Raw genomic sequence first — 19721 nt, 5'->3', positions numbered from 1 at the left:
CTGTTTGCCTTCAACATGAAGAGAAATCACAGGCACTTTCAAAGACCCTCTCAGTGGAGTTCACACAGGGCCTCGGGTGCTCTGCCAGCTGCCCGTCCTCAGTCCCCACTTGTGCTCAGGGCCCAGGAGCGAGTGGCAAGTATGTCTGGCCTCACTGACTTCCAACATGGACTCTTGGGAGTTCCAAATAATTCATGGAGACCCCCCAGCCCCCCAGAGGACGGGGAAGATGGTGACACTCACAGTGTAACAACCTCTCCACCTCAGGCCCCTTTCTTCCCCTGCCTACTTGCTCAGAAGATTTTTGGGGAATTCACAGGGTCCCCACACAGACCCCTGCAGGGACCCACAGCCTCTGTGGGACACAGAAGGGTCTGACAGGCATGTCCCTTCAGTGGGGTATGGCTCCCAAGGTCTTGCCATTGTTTCTCTTTTGTTCCACTTGGCTTCTTGGGTGCTTGTGGCTTGCAGAGCCCTCCTGTCCTCTGCATAGAGCCTCAGAATCTCTGGCCACCTGCAGCAGGACCCATCTACTCAGCTGGGCCAGAGCCCAGAATCTCAGCTGCCATCGGTTAGGGGTTGATGGTGTCCCCAAAGCTGAGGTGTTGCAGTCTGTGACCAGCTCCCCAGAATGTGACCTTTCTTTGGAAGCTGGTTCTTTACAGAAGCAATTGGGCTAAGGTGCAGTTGTTAGGATGGACCCTAACCCTACAGGACCTTCTGGACATGGGAGTTTCGATGCAGACACAGTCACAGGGAGGTCAGTGGAGATGCAGGCAGAGAGTGGGGAACGCTAAGCACTGGAGAGAGGCCTAGGACAGACCCCCTCCGCCCCCAGGAACCACCTGCCTCCTTCCAGCCTCCAGGATGGGGAGAGAGCCATCCTGGGTCAGGTGCCCTGTGGCCCCCAGCGTGGTGGGACCTTTAAGAGGCAGGGTCTAGAAGGTCACTGGGGGGCTGTTCTTAGAGAGGATTAAGGGAATTTTCCTGGGACCCCATCATCCCAAAAGTGCAGGCCTGCCCCTTCCTCATCCCTCTGCTTCTGTCTGTCTTGTGCTTTGACCTCTCCCTCTCCCTGTCTTCCCCACCATGATGCTATCTGTCATATGGTACAGCCCAGGGGACCTCACCAGAGCCAGTGTCATGGTACCTGGTCTTTCATCCTCCAAAACCATGCTAAATAAACCTCTTTCCTTCATAAAGTACTGAGACTTGGATATTTCATTATAGGAACAGAAAACAGGGTAATAATGCATAACCCAGGTTATAGAACAAAAACTAAAACCCCAAACCTCTCTAGGGCTTCCCTGGCCTCACCATCACCTGTCCCCTCCCCACCCACTTAGGACCAGTCCTCCATTTCCCCTTGGCCTGCTTTCAGTCCTGCTGGAAGGTGCTGGCATGTTTGCTTCTCCAAGTGGCAGAGTGGTGGGTCTTGCCCCTGGTTTCTTCCCCTTATTCCCACGAGTGGAGCACCCCACTGCTGGATCGAGCTCCCCACACACAGACTCTACTGCTGCCCTCTCCATATGAGAATACAGAGCTACCCCGTCCAGAGTGGCCTCATCTTAACCCCACCCCCATGTCTGCAGCTCTGTGGTGGCCTTACTGCCCCTTAAGGCCCCACTCCTAGGTTCTGGAAAGACAAATTTGAAGGGACACTGTTGAGGACCTCCAGGTATGTGGGAAGGTGGAGTCTGGGTGCTTCAGGAAGAGGGACGGTAGGCAGATACTTTAGGACCTCTGTGCAGACCCTGCAGTGACCCACTCGGTGGCGAGTGTCTTCAGTGATGACAGCATCCCATCTTTCCCATTGTGACTCCCTGTGGACCCCATGTCCCACAGAAGACAGGTCTGATGGTGACATGCTGGCGTCACATGGCGCTCCCTGAGCCCGGGGCACCTGTCTCGGGAAGCCTCCCTAGAACCGTTTTCCAGTCCCAGGCAAAGGGCAGCAGGCCACTGGGCCCCATCAGGAGCTCCATGTCCCAAGCCTGCCTGTGGGGCCATGGCCCATGAGGGGAGAGGCCAGCTGTCTGGACACTACTTTGCCCCGACATCTCGATGCTGGCTCCTCACAAGCTTGACTTGGGACTGGCGAGGGACAGGTGGCATCTTAGTCCTTACAAGTTTCATAATGTGTGGATGCATCCTGTGTGTCCCCTGTCCTGAGGGCCTGGGGCCCTGGACAGCTCTGTGGTGTATTAGTCAGGCTCCTGCCACCGGGACAAACCATCACAGATGGGGGCTGCGACAGAAGACATCCTGGAGACTGGAATCCAAGATTGGGGCGTCACAGGCCTGGCTCCTCCTGAGGCCTTCTCCATGGCCTGCAGACCACATCTTCTCCCTGTGTCCTCACTGGTCGTCCTCCACATGTCTGTGTCCTCGTCACCCTCTTCCTGTAAGAGCCATGGTCAGATTAGATTAGGACTCACCCGAGGACCTCATTTTAATTGTCTCCAAAAAGGTCATGTTCTGAGTCAATGGAGGTCAGCACCTCCATGCCCGAATTTCAGTGGGGGGACACAATTCAGTCCCCCACACTCAGGGCTCCCCTGGATGTGGCCTCTGCTGGTGCCAGGCTCTCTCCCCAGCACTCCCTGGCCATGGGTGCCCTGGACAAAAACAGGGCAGCTTTGGGCACCAGATGTGCTGACGACAAGAAGGAGGTCCCATGTTCCCAAGGCTTTCTGCCTTTCTGATCCCTTGTCTGGATGGGCTGACCTGGAAGCTGGCCGAGGCCATCCTACCATGTGCTCCCTGGGTGGGGAGATGGGCTCCCAGCTCGGGAGTGTTAACTGATGGTGTCAGGTCTGGTCACATCCCAGCAAGATGCACAGGCTGTGGGCATGGACTCCAGAGGCTAGCCTTTTGGTTTACACCTTAGCTCTGCCATTCGTGGGCTGTGTGACTTTGGACAGGTTGCCCAGCCTCTCTGTGCGGTATCATGGGAGCAAATAAGCATCAGTGGTCTCATTCTAGTGACTCAGCTGGATGTAGTGGCAGTGGTGGCAGGGGGACTCACATCGTCGTCCTCACTCTGCCACCACCACTGGGTCATTCCCACTTTTCAGAGGGAGAAACTGAGGCATGGGTAGTTCCGTAACTTGGCCTGGCTTAACACAGCAGACACACAGAGTGGTCCCAGGTAGGCTGTGGGAGCAGAGCACACAGCTCCAGCTTCGTGCACAGGTGTCTATGTCCTGTCTTTCCTCCCAACCTGCCTCCATTTCAGGGTGGGCCATTTCCTCACCTAGGAGTCAGGGGACAAGCTATTGAGAAAGTGGGAGCCTCCACGGAGAAAGGAATTTGTGGCGCCGCCCCTCTTTGTGCCTTTTTTGTTTTGGTGGGACTGGGGTTTGAACTCAGAGCTTCGATCTTGCAAAGCAGTCACTGTTTACCACTTGAGCCATGCCTCCAGTCCATTTTGCTCTGGTTATTTTGGAAATGGGGTCTTGAGAACTATTTGCCCAGCCTGGCCTCAAACAGAGATCCTCCTGATCTCAGCCTCCCAAGTAGCTAGGATTACAGGTGTGACCACCGTGCCCAGCTCTATTCATGTTTTCAGTCATGCAGTGAAACGTAAAGGAGTTCAGGCCCTTTGTGACAACTGTGGTGACAAGCATGCATTATCCGTGTAATCATACATGGCCGCTGACCATCCATGAAACTGTGTGCCAGGGACAGACGCTGATCACTTTGGAGGAGGTGGCAGCTGGTGGCAGAACTGAGCGGTGAGAAAGACATGGTCAGGCCATGACGGCAATGATTGGCAGGAAGTGTGGCCACCGTGCAGGAGCAGTGGGGCCACCGAGCCACCACCGCTGGTCTGGGGCGGTTGCGCTCAGTGCTGAAAACACCTTTGGAAATGCTAGAGTCGGAGGCAGTAAAAGTCAGGGCAGCGGAATATTGTCCCAGAATAATGACTTCTTGCTGCCGGGCAAATGTTGACGGAGGACGTTTGTTGGGTGACTTGTGGATGTCAGGGGGCTCTGAAGTCAGTGCACACTGTACAAATCTATAGGTTCTGTGCTCCAAAGGCCACGTGGCTGGGCTCACCCCTGGTCACAGGTCAATGGCCTGGGAAGGTGTGTATAGCCAGAGATGGCGTGGTAGCCCTGACTTGTCAGTCCTGGCCACTGGGCTTACACCCCACACCACGCTTGCCAGGATCTGCTCTTGTCCCCCGCAGTGGGACCTGGCAATGCCTGGATTCTTTCAAGGACTTGGGAGCGAGAGCCCTGCACCAGCTCCCTCCCCACCCCCTGCCTGCTCCCCAATGGCTTCCTCTCTGGAGACACCAAACAAGGTTGTCTGAGCAGGGAACACTTCTGTCCTCCTGCTGTTCTTTTAAATGCACCTGATTGATCCCATCCTCGGGGCTGCCCGTGGCTGTCCCCAAGCAGTGGCTGCAGTCCTGTCTCTGAGCCATGGAGAGGAATTAGGGGAAACTGGGATGGGGCGGGGGAGCGGGGCTTGTTGGTAGGCTTCCCCTCTCCTGCCTAGAGATGTCTTTGGGGCTCTGCGCCCTCAGGGCCTTGTCCCTGGGCCAGCAATGGCCCTTACTGATGCCCCTACTATGTCCAAGGTGCGAACATGGTGCAGCTGTCTCTAAGAACCTGGGAAGGGCCTTTCCAGCCGCCAGAGCTGATGGAGTGGCTTTGGGAGCACAGGTGTCCCCAGACCTCGAGCATCTTTGCCTGGCCTGGAGGACGGGTAGGGAGCATGCCGCCCTACCTGCGAGTGACTCTCAGAAAACACAGTTGTCAAGGATGCTGACCCCTGGTTGTGGCTGGTGGGCTCAGGAGGGAGAGGCTGATTTGAGCAAAGCAAAAAGAACCTGGCAGCTTCCAGAACCAGAGCAGGTTACCAACGGTGTGATCTGGGGGCATCTGTGGAAAGGCAGTGAGGGCCAGAAAACAATCTGACTGGCTACAGGCTGGCCACTCAACAGTCAGTTGGCTACAGCTAATTACTTCATTGTGCACGGATTAATAACTTAATTGACCACAGGGCCTTTGCACCAACCAAAGTCAGGTTCTGTGATTAAACTCTATGGCTTGTCCTGTTGGGCCTAGGCCACAACGCTGGCCTCCAGGAAATTGGCTTAACCCCATGAATGAGGAGGTTGGGTGGAGGTGAGTGGGGATGAAGGGTGCAGCCCTGCCCTTTCACTGGTCCAAAACTGCTGCAGGGGCAAGAACGGCTTGGGAGCTCCCTCTTGTTTGGGGGACTTTGCCCTTTGTGCAGCCACTAGCTATTGGGCTCCTTCAGAAGACAATGTGGAATTTGCCAGGTAGACACAGGAAAACTTGGGCAAAAGTGGCCCTTTAGAGCCTCTGAAATGTCCCTGTGTTGGCTCGCTGTGTGAGCCCGCTTCAGGAACTGCTGGGGATCGTTCCAGGCCAGGCTCCCTAACCCTCTCCTCGCTCCTTGTGGATTGCTGCCCTTGGATCCTGAGCACAGACCACGCCAACCCTTGGTGCTGAGTTACCAACACTGGCACACACTGTTCTCCCGACTTCCTGGATGTCAACACGGGAGAACCCAGAGACTTCCCTGTAGGCACACATGTGGTCCTGAAGGGTCCCCGTGTCACTGCTCCCTCCTTCCTCAGGCCTCGCTCTAGGGGACATCCAGAATTCCAGTTATCTGGGAGGAGCAGATCTGGGGTCTTGACTCCCCTCTTCTTGGCTCTTGGTCCCTCCAAAGAATTCTACCCATTCACTCCAAATGCAAGTGTAGGCACCTGGCTTCCCAGTTTCAGTCGGCCACCAAATGACTTCAAGTGTGGCCGGACGCTGGGGCCTAAGTCTTGCCAGGAGGGTGTAGACCTGAGCTGTCCCTGTCTAATCCAGACACCGGCAATCACCTTGGACCTTCAAGACACGGGAATTCAGTGCCAGTGGCTGCCAGAGCGTTAGGACAGGCAGGTGGACACCTGCTGAGGGTACAGCCAGCAGAGGGAGGGGAGAACAGGAGGGTCCTGCAGGGCCAGGTTAGTTGCTATGTGCTACTGGGGAGCTGGGCCAGGCCAGACCTGCCAAGGATGGGCCCCTGACCCATGAAACAATTACCAAAGGTTTCATCTGGTAATTGGGGTCCAGCAAGGGCAGGAACTTGGGCAGCTTCCTCAGTGCTGGACCCTGGCAGAGCCGTGCTGGGCACAGGGCAGATGCGTGGTTTCTACAAGGAATGAGCAAATGTCTGAACCTAGACCGGGTTCAGTGCTGGAAGGAAAATGCTTTGCTTTTCTGATGACCTTGTCGGGAGGCAGTGGTAGCCAGTGGTTCCTGACATCCTTTGCTGAGGGATACAAGGGCGATTTCGCTCACCTTCTGTTACTGCCTCACCCTCTCCTCCAGATGCACCTCCATCAGTGGGGTGTTGGGGAATGAGGTGGGGGCTACATCTTGCCCGATGCTGCCTGTGGCTTCCCCCACCCCCAGCATCCAGTGCCCTTCTTGAGAGTGACCACTGCACTGTCAAGGGGGGCAGCTGTGTTCACACCTCCAAGATGACCCCAGGGTCTAGGCCATCGTCAGTGCTTCTGTGCTCGTGCACTCTGGGTTCTATGGTTAGGCTAGGTTTGGACATTGCCTGGCTCTGCAGAGGTTTTTCTCTTCCGTATAACGGCCGGTCTGGTGAGAGAAGGCAAGCACCACGAGCCTATGACACCTAGGATTAGGACCTGCATCTCTCCTCGGTGCCTGTGCTGGCGCCTCCACCCTTCCTCTACCATCCCAAAGACTTCTCAGGCCCACTCCTAGACAAGGGGTCCTTAGGGTCTGCAGGGAGGATGCTCTTAGCCTGGTCAGGCCACTGTCACAAAGTGTCCTAGGACACAGGCGGAAGTTGCTGAGCCCTGGCTCTGCCGAGTCTTCCCACCTGAGCACTCCATCCCTTCCCGTCTCCCTCACCCATCTCCAACTCCAAATGTGCAAACCGCAAGAGACCAGTGGCGTTACCACAGCAACAGAGCTATCCTCACTCTCCAAATGACACCCTCAGAAGAACCTGTCTCTGCCTTCTGGGTGATGGAGCCCAGGAGAGAAAGTGGACACAGGCATTATCCAGAGATAGAGTGTCCATTCTTGATGCTCGACAGGTGCTCAGAGGGCCAGGAAAGGCCACATGGGGCAGCTGTCTCTTACCAGCTCCTACAGCTGCCATAGCAAAACACCACACACCGGGATCTTAAGACGTGGTTAATTTCCTCCCAGTTCTGGAGGCCAGAATTCCAAGGTCAAGTTGCTGGCTCCTGTGGCAGTCTCTCCTTGGCTTGTGGATGGCACCTTCCTCTTCATGTGGTGATCCCCTGACCTGTGCGTGTTTCCTGTTGCAGTACCACCGGGTCCTGCTGGATTGGGCCCACCCGTGTGATTCCGCTGTCACTCGATGACCTGTGGGTGCCCCATTCTGAGGCACCAGGGTCGGGACTCCAACATATGAACTGTGGAGTGGGACACAGTTCAACCTGTAACACACTCCTGATAATTGGTGTCAGAGGCCAGAGTGGAGAACCAGTGTCTCTTCCCCGTGGTGGCCAGGGCACACCAGTGCAGACCAGCCGTGCTTTCACCAGCCCAAGTGGCACTCTTCTTGTCAGATATGTTCCTGGGAGGTAACAGTGTTGGAGTTCTAGACTGAAACCCCACTCCAGCCCTGCCTTTTCTTTTTTTGGCAGTACTGGGGGGTTGAACTCCGGACCACACGCTTGCTAGGCAGGCACTCTACCACTGAGCCACGCCTCCAGCCCTTTTGACATTGGTTATTTTTGACATAAGATCTCGCTTTATGCCTGAGCCAGCCTGGACCTTGACCCTCCTATTTGTGCTTCTTGCATAGCTGGGATGACAGGCATGTACCACAATCCCCAGCCAATGTTGAAACGGGATCTCACGGACTCTGCCTGGGCTGGGCTTGAACAGATCCTCCCAATCTCAGCCTTCCCAGTAGCTAGGATTACAGGCATAACCCGTTGCACCTGGCTTAGCTCTGCCTTATAAGGTTGACTCCTTCTCATCCCCAAGTCCTGGGTAGCAGCCTGTGTTCTCCCCATCCACCTGAGTCCCCCAGGTAGGGAGCCTCATCACCTGTTTAGCCTGAGCCCCAAGGGAGATGCGTCAGCAAAGTCAGCTTCCCCATGTGTCACCCAAATCCTTTCCAGGGCCCTGGATTCTATCCAAATGCCTAATGGTTCACAACCCCCCCCAGAGGGGGGGGTCCCACAGGCCTCCTCTGCAGCAGCATATCCAGAACCAGACTCCCACCCCACCCCAATCACATGGGGTGGGAGTCTCTTTCAACACCTGGAGATCGAGGCCTCACCAGTTTTTCCCTGTTACCCAGTGTCCAGTGCATCGGCCAGTCCTGTTTTATCTCCACACCCCAACTGACATACCACACTTCTCTGCATTGCCACCACCTCACCAGACCCACGTTCTGTCGTCCCTTACGTGGGCTACATGGACCAGTGCAGTAGCCTCCCAGCTGGGCTCTTTGCTTCCAACTCTTTCTACTTACAACCCCAGTCTCCACCCCAGCAGCAGCGAGGGCGGTCTTCCAACAAAGACAGAAATTACAGGTCCTTGCCCCGACTGAAACACTTCATTGCACCGGGTTTCATACCCATTCCAGAGCGCTGCAGGCCTAGGTGACCCTGGATGACCAGCTCCTTCCCAGGTCTCCACCTTGTTTGCTCCCTATGTGCCATGCCCCCTACTCCCCTGGAACTCCATATCCAAACCTTCTAAGGGCTCTCCCCCAGCTTAGATCGCTGCTTATTCCTGGCTTATTTACTCTCTAATCTCCCTGTGCTGGGGGACTGCAGCTGGCTGGCACCTGTCACGCCCTGTGTGCCCGGTGCACAGTATGTCCTCAGCTGAACTTACAGACTTCTCTGGGCCTTGGGTCTGCACCCCAGGAATCATCACAGGTTGCAGGCCACGGCCTGCGGGGTGATCCCAGGTGCCATGTCTGTATTTGTACCTTGCTGGAAGATCCAGAGAAACAAAGCTACCAGGTCCTCTGAGCCACAGAGAGTTAACTAAGGGGGACAGGAGGTGGCTCAGCTCCATTAAGTCTGGGATGGATATTTGCAGATTTCTTTAGCACCTATTTTAATCTGAAAAGCCTGCTTCTCACCAAATAAGACTTTTGATGAGAATTTTGATTGAAATCATATGTTGCGATGTGAGTTCAGGTGAGGTTGGCTGGATTTTTCTGGTGGAGCACACAGGTACTCCACGGCAGGTTTCGATGCCTGCGTTTGAACGCTGCGTGGTGCGGGGAAACATAAATTTCCATCTTAACACCCTTGCCAGGTGTCAGCCGTGCCACACCCCATTTTCTAGTGTTTTAAAACCATTACCCCTGCACGACCCATTTTTAAGAGGACAGGTTGAGGGACAGAGCCATTATGAGGTGTTGGATTCCATTTTGCAAGTGAAAACAGAGACTAATAGCTGGAATTGTCATTAAGCATGACACTTCAGTGACAGACTCACGCACGTTCTGGTTTGGGACCTGATCCAGATGCCACCTTGGTCCTGTGGTGCCTGTCCACTGGCTGGCAGTGCACCTCCCTGTGCATAGTGAGGTGTGGAGGGGCCGGTGCCACAGCCCACAGGTGAAGAGTGGCTGAATGTCACTTGTTGGGTCCTGGGAGGAGCCACGGCGCAGGCTGCTCATGGGCTCCTGAGGAGCTGGGGGTTTGGAGTGAAGGGAAAGCCCTATGGTCTTTATTGTCACCTCTCTTGGCAAAGCTGCCTGCTCCTGGGAGTCTGGCTTTGCTGTGATTGTCCCAAGGCCAGTCACTGGCCTTGCTCATTCAGGTTTTGTTAGCTGAATGAAGGAAAGGGTGGTGGGTGGAGAGAGGCACAGAGGGAGATGAAGGGTGGGCAGGCGCCACAGGAAGAAGGGGCTGCCAACACTCAGTTAGGTGATGGGAAAGATCAAAGGCCAGACCAGAGGAGACACTCAGCTAGAGCACTGTGTACACATGCCTACACTGTGCCTCACACCACATGCACGCCACATGTCACCAACACAGACAACACACCTGTCACACATACCACACTCCACACTCCTGCCTCACGCACACGCATCACGGTATCCACTGCCAACAATTGTCACTACCATGGCACTGAGTTAAGCTGCCACCATCTTTCTAAAACTACAAATACCTACTTTTGTATCCGACTTTTATTTCTCTATTCACAACCTTGAGAGGTCAAAGGGCAAGATTTTATCCGTTTTTTTTCAGGGGACCCAATGAAGGCAGAAATGACCTGGTCCCTGTACCCAGGAGGTAGAACACTTGATCCCAGAGGAATTTGCATGTCCCCTCCAGATTGAACTGTGGGCCTGGAGGGGAGGGAGGTGGACAGATGAAGGACATGCCCTGTTGTCCTCTAGCTGGACACATTGAAATGAGAGCTCTGGTTCCCATTCCCTGTTCCTGCATGCACTGCACGAGTCATTTCCAGGTCCATCACTCTTACATAAATGAGCCTGTCACAGCTGTGGCTGGTGTGAGAGGTCTGAATGGCATGTCCACCATAGCGTGGACAGGTAGCATGGACATGAAGGTGAAAGGACACGTGAGGGTACAGTTAGGCTGATGTGAGTTTCGGGGTACCAAGTACAGTACTTTAAAAATTCCCCACTCAAAGAACTCCCAGTCCATTGGGTGAGCAGGGAGGATGCGGTTGGATCAGGTGTGCTGGGTGCATAGGAGGCTGTGTTCAGCTTGCTTGGGGCAGAGACGCTCCTGAGAGAAGCCCACCTGAGCCCTGGGCAAGGGTGCAGAACACCGTCAGATGGGGAGTGGACCTGGGAATGGAGGCAGGGTCTCTGGAGAAGACTTGTGGACTGGGCTTGTGCAGAGCTGTCTGTGAGCTGAAGTGGGAAGTTGGGGCATCCCATGGATCAACCGACTCTAAGCTGGGTACAGAACTGCGTTTCTAGCAGTGGAGTAGTTGCTCGAGGGCCTCCTGCCTGCCCTCATGTTGGCCTGTGGCAGGAGAGGGCTTCATGTGTCTCCCCTGCTTTACCAGACACCAACCCCCAGAGTAGGACCCCTGTGTTGGTGACAACTTATGGCATGTTTTCTCACTTCATGGAGGTCAAACCAGACTCAGAGGCAAAGACTTGACCCTGATTTGCCACTCTCCTGTTGTGTGTCTTAGTTAAGAAGTTAAGTTTCTGAACTTCTGTGAGATTTACTTGGCTCTATGTTGGGGGTCATAATATCCATCCACCCATCCATCCCTCCATCTACCCACCCAACCATCCATCTTCCATCCACCCAACCATCTATCCATCCATCCACCCACCCATTCATCCATCCATCCATTCACCCAGCCACCACACACACACACACCCATCCACCCGTCCACCCAACCACCCATCCATCCATCCACCCTCTCAACCATCCATCTATCCATCCATCCATCCATCCACCCACCCATTCATCCTTCCATGCATTCACCCAGCCACCACACACACACACACCCATCCACCCAACCACCCATCCATCCATCCACCCTCTCAACCATCCATCTATCCATCCATCCATCCATCCATCCAACCACCCATTCATCCATCCATCCATCCACCCACCCATTCATCCATCTATCCATTCACCCAGCCACCACACATACACACACACACACACTCACCCCCCCACACACACTCTCTCTCACTCATCCATCCTTCCATCCACTCCACCAACAATCCAACCACCCAGCCAATCATCTATCCGCCCAGCCACCCGGGGTAGACAGGTGGGGTGCAAAATCCAGAAGGGGTAGGAAAGGTAGATGAGAGCCAGGAGCCAGGTTTCCTGAGCCTGAGCCTGGACTCTGAATTGGGTTCTAAACATGATGAAAAGTATGTGAGGGCTTTAAGTACAGAAGTGACTGGGATTTGAATTTATAAGAAGAGCCTTTTTCCTGCTCCTGGGGCCCTTGCCTTTAGGGAGGCAGAGAAACAGATTCCTTATGAGGAGGCTGCTGCTGTGCTACTAGAGATGGGTTGTCCTAGGTCATGCTGAGTTTGGCATAGCCCACTGGTCACTTGGCAAAGACTGGAGGAGATAGCAGGCAATGAAGGTCCATGCAAGCCCGGCGTACCTGGCATGCCATGTCAGGATTAGGTAAAGGACCTGCCCAGCTGTGCAGGGCTGTGCAAATCCTGTGGGAACTGCTGTGCTTATTTTATGTGAAGCTGGCAGTGAATGTAGATGGCTCTGTTTGAAATGAATTCTGAACAGGACAGGGAGCAGATGCTACGGTCAGCCTCCTAGCAGCCCACCACTCTTTCTTGATGGAGCACAGGCTGGGTCAGTCCTCCCTCTATAATTGTAGCTGCCAGCCCATTTAGGCTGGGATGAAAGCTGAGAAGCAGAGGTCACCGGGAGCTATGACTGGATGATCCTGTTCTGGAGTAGGTCCACCTGTGTGCAGAGCAGGGCTCCGAGGTGGGGCAGTAGAGGCCACAGCAATGCCTCAGGAGGAGGTTAGAGCAGGTCAGGCTCCGTGGGTCTCAGCCTCCTGACAGAATGTGTGTGTGTGTGTGTGTATCCCAGAAATGAACCAACGTTACCGACTATGGCTGCCACGTGTCTCAGAGCCCGTGAGGTTGGCATGGGGGTCCCTGTGACATTCCAAGGTGGGCAAATCTTTCATACTATATGCTAAGCTACTCCATCAGTTCCCACACCGTGTGGCCTCAGGGCCTCTTGTGCTCTGTGCCACCCTGAGTAGCAGGAGTGGGGACATCCTAAGTGCTGGGAACAACAGGTAGGCCCAAGACCATAGTCACCTGCCTGTGTTCTCTTGAGTGCTGAGCAGGAGCTGGCCTTCCTGAGGTCTTTGAAAGACAGCAGGGCTTTATCAGGAAATGAAGCCACTTGAGAAAAAGATGGGCCACTTTGAGACTCAATCTCCATTGGCCTGCTCTGTGCTGGGGAGGGTAGGGATAAACCTGGGGGCTTGGCCTCTATGCTGTCTCTGCCTGGTGAAGAAGGCTTCTGGGAGTGGACGTGTGGGAAGAGGCCACGGGAAATTGAGTTTTTCCTGGGTGCCCAATCCTGTGTATTAGCCAGCTTGATCATTTTGACAGTTACTCATGGGTACGACTTGCAGAATACCTGTTTTACAGGTGGCAGCCTGAGGCTGGCTTCCTTGTCCACTGTCATTCATTCTGTAGCCTTGCCTGGCTCCCAGGCCCCATGCCCTTGGACTCCACTGAGGTTTTTGAAAGTATGGAAGCCAGCTCTTGAGGGCAGCCCTGGCTACTCTGGCGAGTGCTAGGGAAAAGCTGACTGTGTTTACCTTATCCCTACAACAGCATCTGCTCCCAGAGTCAGGCTGATGCATGGAGCTGAGTTTGCTCAGGTGCAAGTCTAAAATAGGTATGACCATCCCTCTCAGAAGGAGGCCAGAGACAGGCAGGGCAGGTCAGGGGCTCTGACCAGTGGGGATCCAGAATTCCAAGTGGTGCTGGGGGTTGGGAAGAGCAGGCAGACTTGTGCTGGGCCTAGGGCCGGGGGTAGACAGACCTTGCTGTGTTTGGAATTCAGTTATACCACTGGCTTACAGGGTGCGACTGTGTAAGGTCCTTAAAACCCTGATAGCAGAGTTGTCCTTGTAGCACAGTGCATGTTTTCAATGAAATAATTCTTCCAGAGAGGTTTGGACTGAGATCACAGAGGCAGGGAATGGGCCATGCAAGCCACAAGAGTAGTATTGTCTTTAAACACACAGCTGATATAGGTGTCAGTCCATCTACACACCCACTCACCCATCTAGGCAGCCATCCATCCAGTCTATCCATCTATCCATCCTCCCACCCATGCATCTATCCATCCTCCTGTCCATCCATCCATCCTTCCATCCATCCACCTATCCATCCATCCATCCATGCATGTATGCCTGCATCCATGAATACTTTCTTTTTTATTTATTTATTTATTATTCATATGTACATACAAGGCTTGGGTCATTTCTCCCCCCTGCCCCCACCCCCTCCCTTACCACCCACTCCGCCCCCTCCCTCTCCCCCCCACCCCCTCAATAAACTATTTTGCCCTTATCTCTAATTTTGTTGAAGAGAGAGTATAAGCAATAATAGGAAGGAACAAGGGTTTTTGCTGGTTGAGATAAGGATAGCTATACAGGGCATTGACTCGCATTGATTTCCTGTGCATGGGTGTTACCTTCTAGGTTAATTCTTTTTGAGCTCACCTTTTCTCTAGTTCCTGGTCCCCTTCTCCTATTGGCCTCAGTTGCTTTTAAAGTATCTGCTTTAGTTTCCCTGCATTGAGAGCAACAAATGCTAGCTAGTTTTTTAGGTGTCTTACCTATCCTCACCCCTCCCTTGTGTGCTCTCGCTTTTATCTTGTGATCAAAGTCCAATCCCCTTGTTGTGTTTGCCCTTGATCTAATGTCCGAATATGAGGGAGAACATACGATTTTTGGTCTTTTGGCCAGGCTAACCTCACTCAGAATGATGTTCTCCAATTCCATCCATTTACCAGCGAATGATAACATTTCGTTCTTCTTCATGGCCACGCATCCTTTCTTTTCTCCCCCCTTCCCTTATTGCTCACAGGAAGGATTTGAATGTAGGAATTCCCTCACTCATATCTTAGTGACTCAGCACTGGGCTGTGCACTGGTCAGAGGCTAGGCTGGGCCTCACGAGGACCAGCGCTCCCTCCCCAGACCCCACTCTGCATGTAGTATTTGTCCTGCAAATACATTGAGCTGCAGCGTGGGTGCCCCTGGGCCCAGCAGGGGACAGAAAGAGGATCTAGCCATCCCAGCTGCATATTCTCAGGGCCATCCAAGGCCAGCCCTGCATCCATGGCCCATGGCGCAGACAAAAGCTGGGTGTGGTTCCAACCTGGTCCCCTTAGGGCAAAGGGCCAGCTGAGCCTGTACCACAGAGGAGACAGAATTCTCCTGTAGGTCCCATGTACCTGGGTTGCCCTTGCAAGGTAGCAAGGTCCACAGGATCCGGGCAGATGGAGTCCGAACCCTGCCTGGGCTGAAGCCCCAGCGCCCCTCTGAGAGCTGAGTGACCTTGGGAATGTCATTTCCTGTAGGGACAGTCTAGCCTTCTAGGTTCTCATGAGGGCTGAGTGGGTCAGCAAATGCAGAGGTGATGGAAACAGGCCCTGTGTGTCACTGCACTCGGCAGATACACCTGTGATCACTGTCATTGCCACACATTGGTCACCAGGAGGTGAAGGACCAGCTTCCTGTCACCTGTTAGAGGAGAGCATGGTTGTGACCCGGGTCTGATGGCACATGAGTGTGGGGCAATGGAAGGGCCAGTTCTGAGGGCCTGAAGACTTTGGGGAGCTCCAGTGTGGGGGGTTGGCAGGGCCTGGCTGTGGAGAGACCTGTCTGGAGGGGACTGGGGAGTTGGAAGGTTGTGGTATGAGGAACGAATCCTCTGAGACCCAGGTGGGCTGGAGTCCTGGGTGACTTGCTCTAGACTTGGAAGCTTCTGGAAGCAGGACTTCCTCCTCCGTGCTGTATCACAGGCCTGCCATCCTTGTTTGGCTCCTCCCAGCTCTTCCTCATGCGACCTCATGGGTTGGGGAGGTGGTGTGTGGGGTGAGTGGTTCTTAATCTCCCTCCCAACCAAGTCTCCAGGATCTGTGGAGCTCGCTCTGCAGCAGCTGGAGCCTCATGGTGACTGGCCACGTGGCCATCCTCCCTCATTACTTGACCAGCAAAAGCACACCCACAAGGCAGGCCCTCCTCTCTCAATTGGGACAACTACACCTGGGGCCCAGCTTCTGCAGGCCACAGTGAGGTAGCCTCCTTGGTGGGGGACAGAGGGCTTGTCCAGAACCAGGTTACGTCCCTGCAGTCTGTCCCTTCACTGACTCTGGCCTGAGAACCCAGGCTTTCACATGACTGGAAGCATGGGGCAGAACCCCCGTGTGGGGCACCACATCTTCCTTCCGCAGGCCACGCCTTGCCTGTGCCTGACCAGGTGTCCAGGTGTCACCTTCTGGACCTCTGTCCCCTCTCTCCTCCCTGCAGCCACGTGGTGTCCACTCTGGTGACAAGCCCGAAGACAGAGTGTGGTGTGCTAGCCCATCCCTTTGCCTGAGGTCCTGACACTGGGGGCCAGGGCCAGTGCTTCTGGCAGTTACAAGACACTGTGCTGTCCTCACAGCAGGTCACCCGCCAGGTGTGTTTCCAGCCCTGGGTACAGGTGACAATCCTGGTGGTTAATAGGCCCCTTGGGACCTGAAAGAATTTTACTTTAATGAAGATACATTATTTATTTCATATTTAGTTATTTGTTTTCCCCTGATAATATTTGGTCCTCAAAGATGTTACAGGAAGACTTTTGATAAGTATATATACACATGACAATCACCACCACCAGCCACCCAGCGGTGAGGACTTAATGCTGAGGCCTCCGTCACCTTTTGAGGGAAGAGAGTCCCCAGATTCATGTCTAACTAGAACCTCAACATGCGGCCAGCCGTGTTTGGGGAAATAGAACTTTCATGGGTTTAATCATCCCGGTTAAAATGTGTCATAGTGGATTTGGTTAGATCCGAGGTCCAATGACCAGTGACAGTATAGGGGTGGGGGATTCAGACACAGGGACCCACAGGGACTCCTAGGGAGGAACCACATGAAGATAGAAGTGGAGGCTGCAGTGATGTGGCCACAGCCAAGGACACCTGGAGCCCCAGGAACTGGAAGAGGTGGGAAGGACGTGGAGCCTTTGTGGGGAGTGCATCCCTGCCACATTGGACTTGGGCTGTGCCCCGCACAGCATAGGAGAGTGCACCCCTGTTGCAGGGAGCAACTGTTTGCAGCCATTGGTTATGGCAGAGCTCACTGTGGTGAGACTTTGCCTCTGGCTCACTCTGGGAGTGGAACCAGGTGGCAGAAGGCACCCCACACTGGATGGGACACTGGCGGTGGCCCCACAGGACTCCTCTGCCACAGAGATGGCAGGAAGGACGGATGCTGCAGGAGGCCTGCCCCGAGCTTTGGCTCAGCTGCAGGGTTCTGCCACCTCCTTTCCCCTCTATGAGCTTCCTCCAGAAGGCACCACCTGTGTGTCATCATCCCCAACTGTGGGTGGTGTCCCTGGGCTCATGGGGGCCAGTGTTCAGGCTCCATTGTGGACGCCTCTCCGGCTGTCGTCCCCTCCCCCCAGAAGTTACTCTGTGAACACAGGGAGTCATGGGGCACCAGGGCCCCAGAGAAACTTCCAGAGCCATTGGTTTGTCAGAGCTCAGGGGGGGCTTCTCATGTTTGTTCCTGAGCCCCATGGTTCTGTGAGGCCCTGGAGGACCTGCCATGGCTCCCTCCTACCACGGGCACCCCAGATGGCCCCTCTAGGGGAACTGAGGCCTCTGCTTTCTCAGGCATTCTGGCCTGCCGGGTCACTGAAGACCCAAGGTCCTGGGAGGTGACCCCTCCTTACAGCCCCCACCACGGGCTGTTTTTAACCACATGACCACCCAGATCTCAGGGAACATGGTCCCCCAAAACCCAGCATCCTGGAGTGTAGACCTGTCACTGGTTGGAGTGGACAACCCTGGGTCATCCTGCTCTGCTTTCTTTTTAATTTTCACCATACTAGGGATCGAATCAAGGCCTTGCTGCACAGGTGCTCTACCACTTGAGCCACACCCCCAGCCCTTTGGTTTGTATTTTGTTTTTGAGACAGGGTCTCACTAACTGCCTGCCCTGTCCTTGAACTCAAGATCCTCCTGCCTCCCTTGAGGTTGGGATTACAGGTATGCACCACCATGCCAGGCTTCGGTCCTGCGTTCTGCTTTGGTCTCTGCCCAGTGTCCATATGACACCAGGGCAGTGGGGTGGACACATCTGGTTAAGCGGGAGGCTTCCTCCCGGTCACACGCTCCAGAAACAGCAGAACGGCAGGCCACACTAACTCAAGACCAGCACCTGCCAGGCCGCTCCTGGGGACCCCACAGGACCCTCCTCCCGTGGGCAGAGCAGCCTTGCAGGCCGTGCTTTTAGAAGGGAACGTGTTTTCTTTTATTGCTCTCCGGAGTTGTCAGGAGCTAGAGCCCTGGCTGCTCTTGTCCCCTGGGGCAGGGGTTTTCTTTAATCGCATCCTTGGAGTCATTGGTTCAGGAGTCTGGCTGTTCACCACCCTGGGAGCCGAGTGGTGGGCAGGGTTTTGCTCCCGCACCACTCAGGATCTTCAGAGAGAGTTCGAACCTCACCCCTTGGCCCAACAAGCTCTGTGCTCTTGGGGACTAAGTCACTGTTCCCCAAGTATTTTTAAATTGGTGTTGACAGCCTCTCAAAGTCATGGCGAAATCTGGCTACAAATAAGTAAAGAATCACAAATTAAGGAAAAAAATGTTTGCCCCCCGCCCCACCCCACCCAAATTCTAGCTAGGTGATCCAGAGCTGGGGCGGTGTTCCATGGTGGCTGAGACCCAGGTCCTGTCTTTCTGCCCTTCCACCTAGGGACTTCATTCCCAAGTTACCTCTTAGTCCACTATGGCTGCTTCCACTCCACTCATTGTATCATCATTCCGATCAATGAGGAGGGAAAAGAGGTGGGAAAAGGACATGTCCATACTATGTGAGAGCACTTCCCATAAGTGCGCACATGGCTGCTATTTGCATCTCGTTGGCCAGTACCTTTCCACATGGCTCCCTTCTTAAAGGGTATGCCAAATCAGCTGAAGGCCCAGGTTGTGCCACAGGGAAGACAGGAGAACAGGAAGTGGGGGACGGTCCAGAGCCCAGGCCACACCACCCTTTCGTTGACCATTGCTGTGAAGATCTTCAGTGGAGGGCAATCTGTCCTGTGGAATTTTGGTGTTTGGAGCTGAGGTTGGGGCTGGAGGGCTCAACGGAGGGGACTATCCAGAGGCCAAGAGATCCTGGAATAGCCACGCTTCTGCCAGGGGATGGTGACCCCTGAGGGATGGCTCCTGGCCTTTCTTGGGGAGCCACAGCCATGATCATGGGTCCTGTTGGTGCCACCTGGCTCCCTCCACCACCACTGCCACCTGCTGCCTGTTTACAGGTGCAGATGTGCAGCCCTGAGGACAAGGGCTTCTCCTCTGAACCCATGTACGTGGTCACTGTCTCTGCATTTGTTGTGCCCCATCTGCATTTGGGGACTTTCTCAGAGCCATCAGGAGCTGGCCTCATAAGTCCTCCTCCTCCAGAGTCTCCTCAGTTACCACCAGCCTGATAGGATCCAGGCCCTGGGAGATTGTCGCCTTGGGCCTGAGTGGCTCTGCTCAGGGCCTGGCAGGAGTTGGGGGTGCGGCACCCCTGTGCCACACGGGGACCAAGTACTGGAACCCTCAGCTGCTCAGCTCTGTCAGGAATGCAGGACACAGGGTTCTCAGCTGCAGGAGGCTGCAGCCCCCATCATGGGGCCCAACACTTGTCCCATGGGGCCTGCAGGGACCTTGGGACCTGGCAGGAAGGTGGAAGGGAGGGATGGCAAACCATGCACCCCTTCATCTAGGGAAAGCGAGTCTGGCTCATCCCTGCGCGGGGCGGAGGCCTCAAAGGCATCCCCAGGGTCAAGGTCCACATGGTGCCATGTGGCCTGGGCATAGGGGCGTGGCTTCTTTGACCACCTGAGCACTGACTGTTGATGGTGCTGTGAAGACGAGAGAAGGAAGTGTAGGTGTCAGGTGACACTCATGACCTGAGTGAGGTC

At 54.7% G+C, this 19721-nt stretch overlaps 1 protein-coding gene across 3 annotated transcripts in view; it reads left to right on the top strand.

The window, feature by feature from the left end:
- The window catches only part of Shank2 (SH3 and multiple ankyrin repeat domains 2), a 505735-nt gene that overhangs the window by 195722 nt on the left and 290292 nt on the right, over nucleotides 1–19721 (top strand). The window lies entirely within an intron of this gene.

This window comes from Castor canadensis, chromosome 1 (assembly GCF_047511655.1).
Source record: "Castor canadensis chromosome 1, mCasCan1.hap1v2, whole genome shotgun sequence".
NCBI classification, from domain to species: Eukaryota; Metazoa; Chordata; class Mammalia; order Rodentia; family Castoridae; genus Castor; species Castor canadensis.
This window is presented reverse-complemented; position numbering and strand designations above follow the sequence as displayed.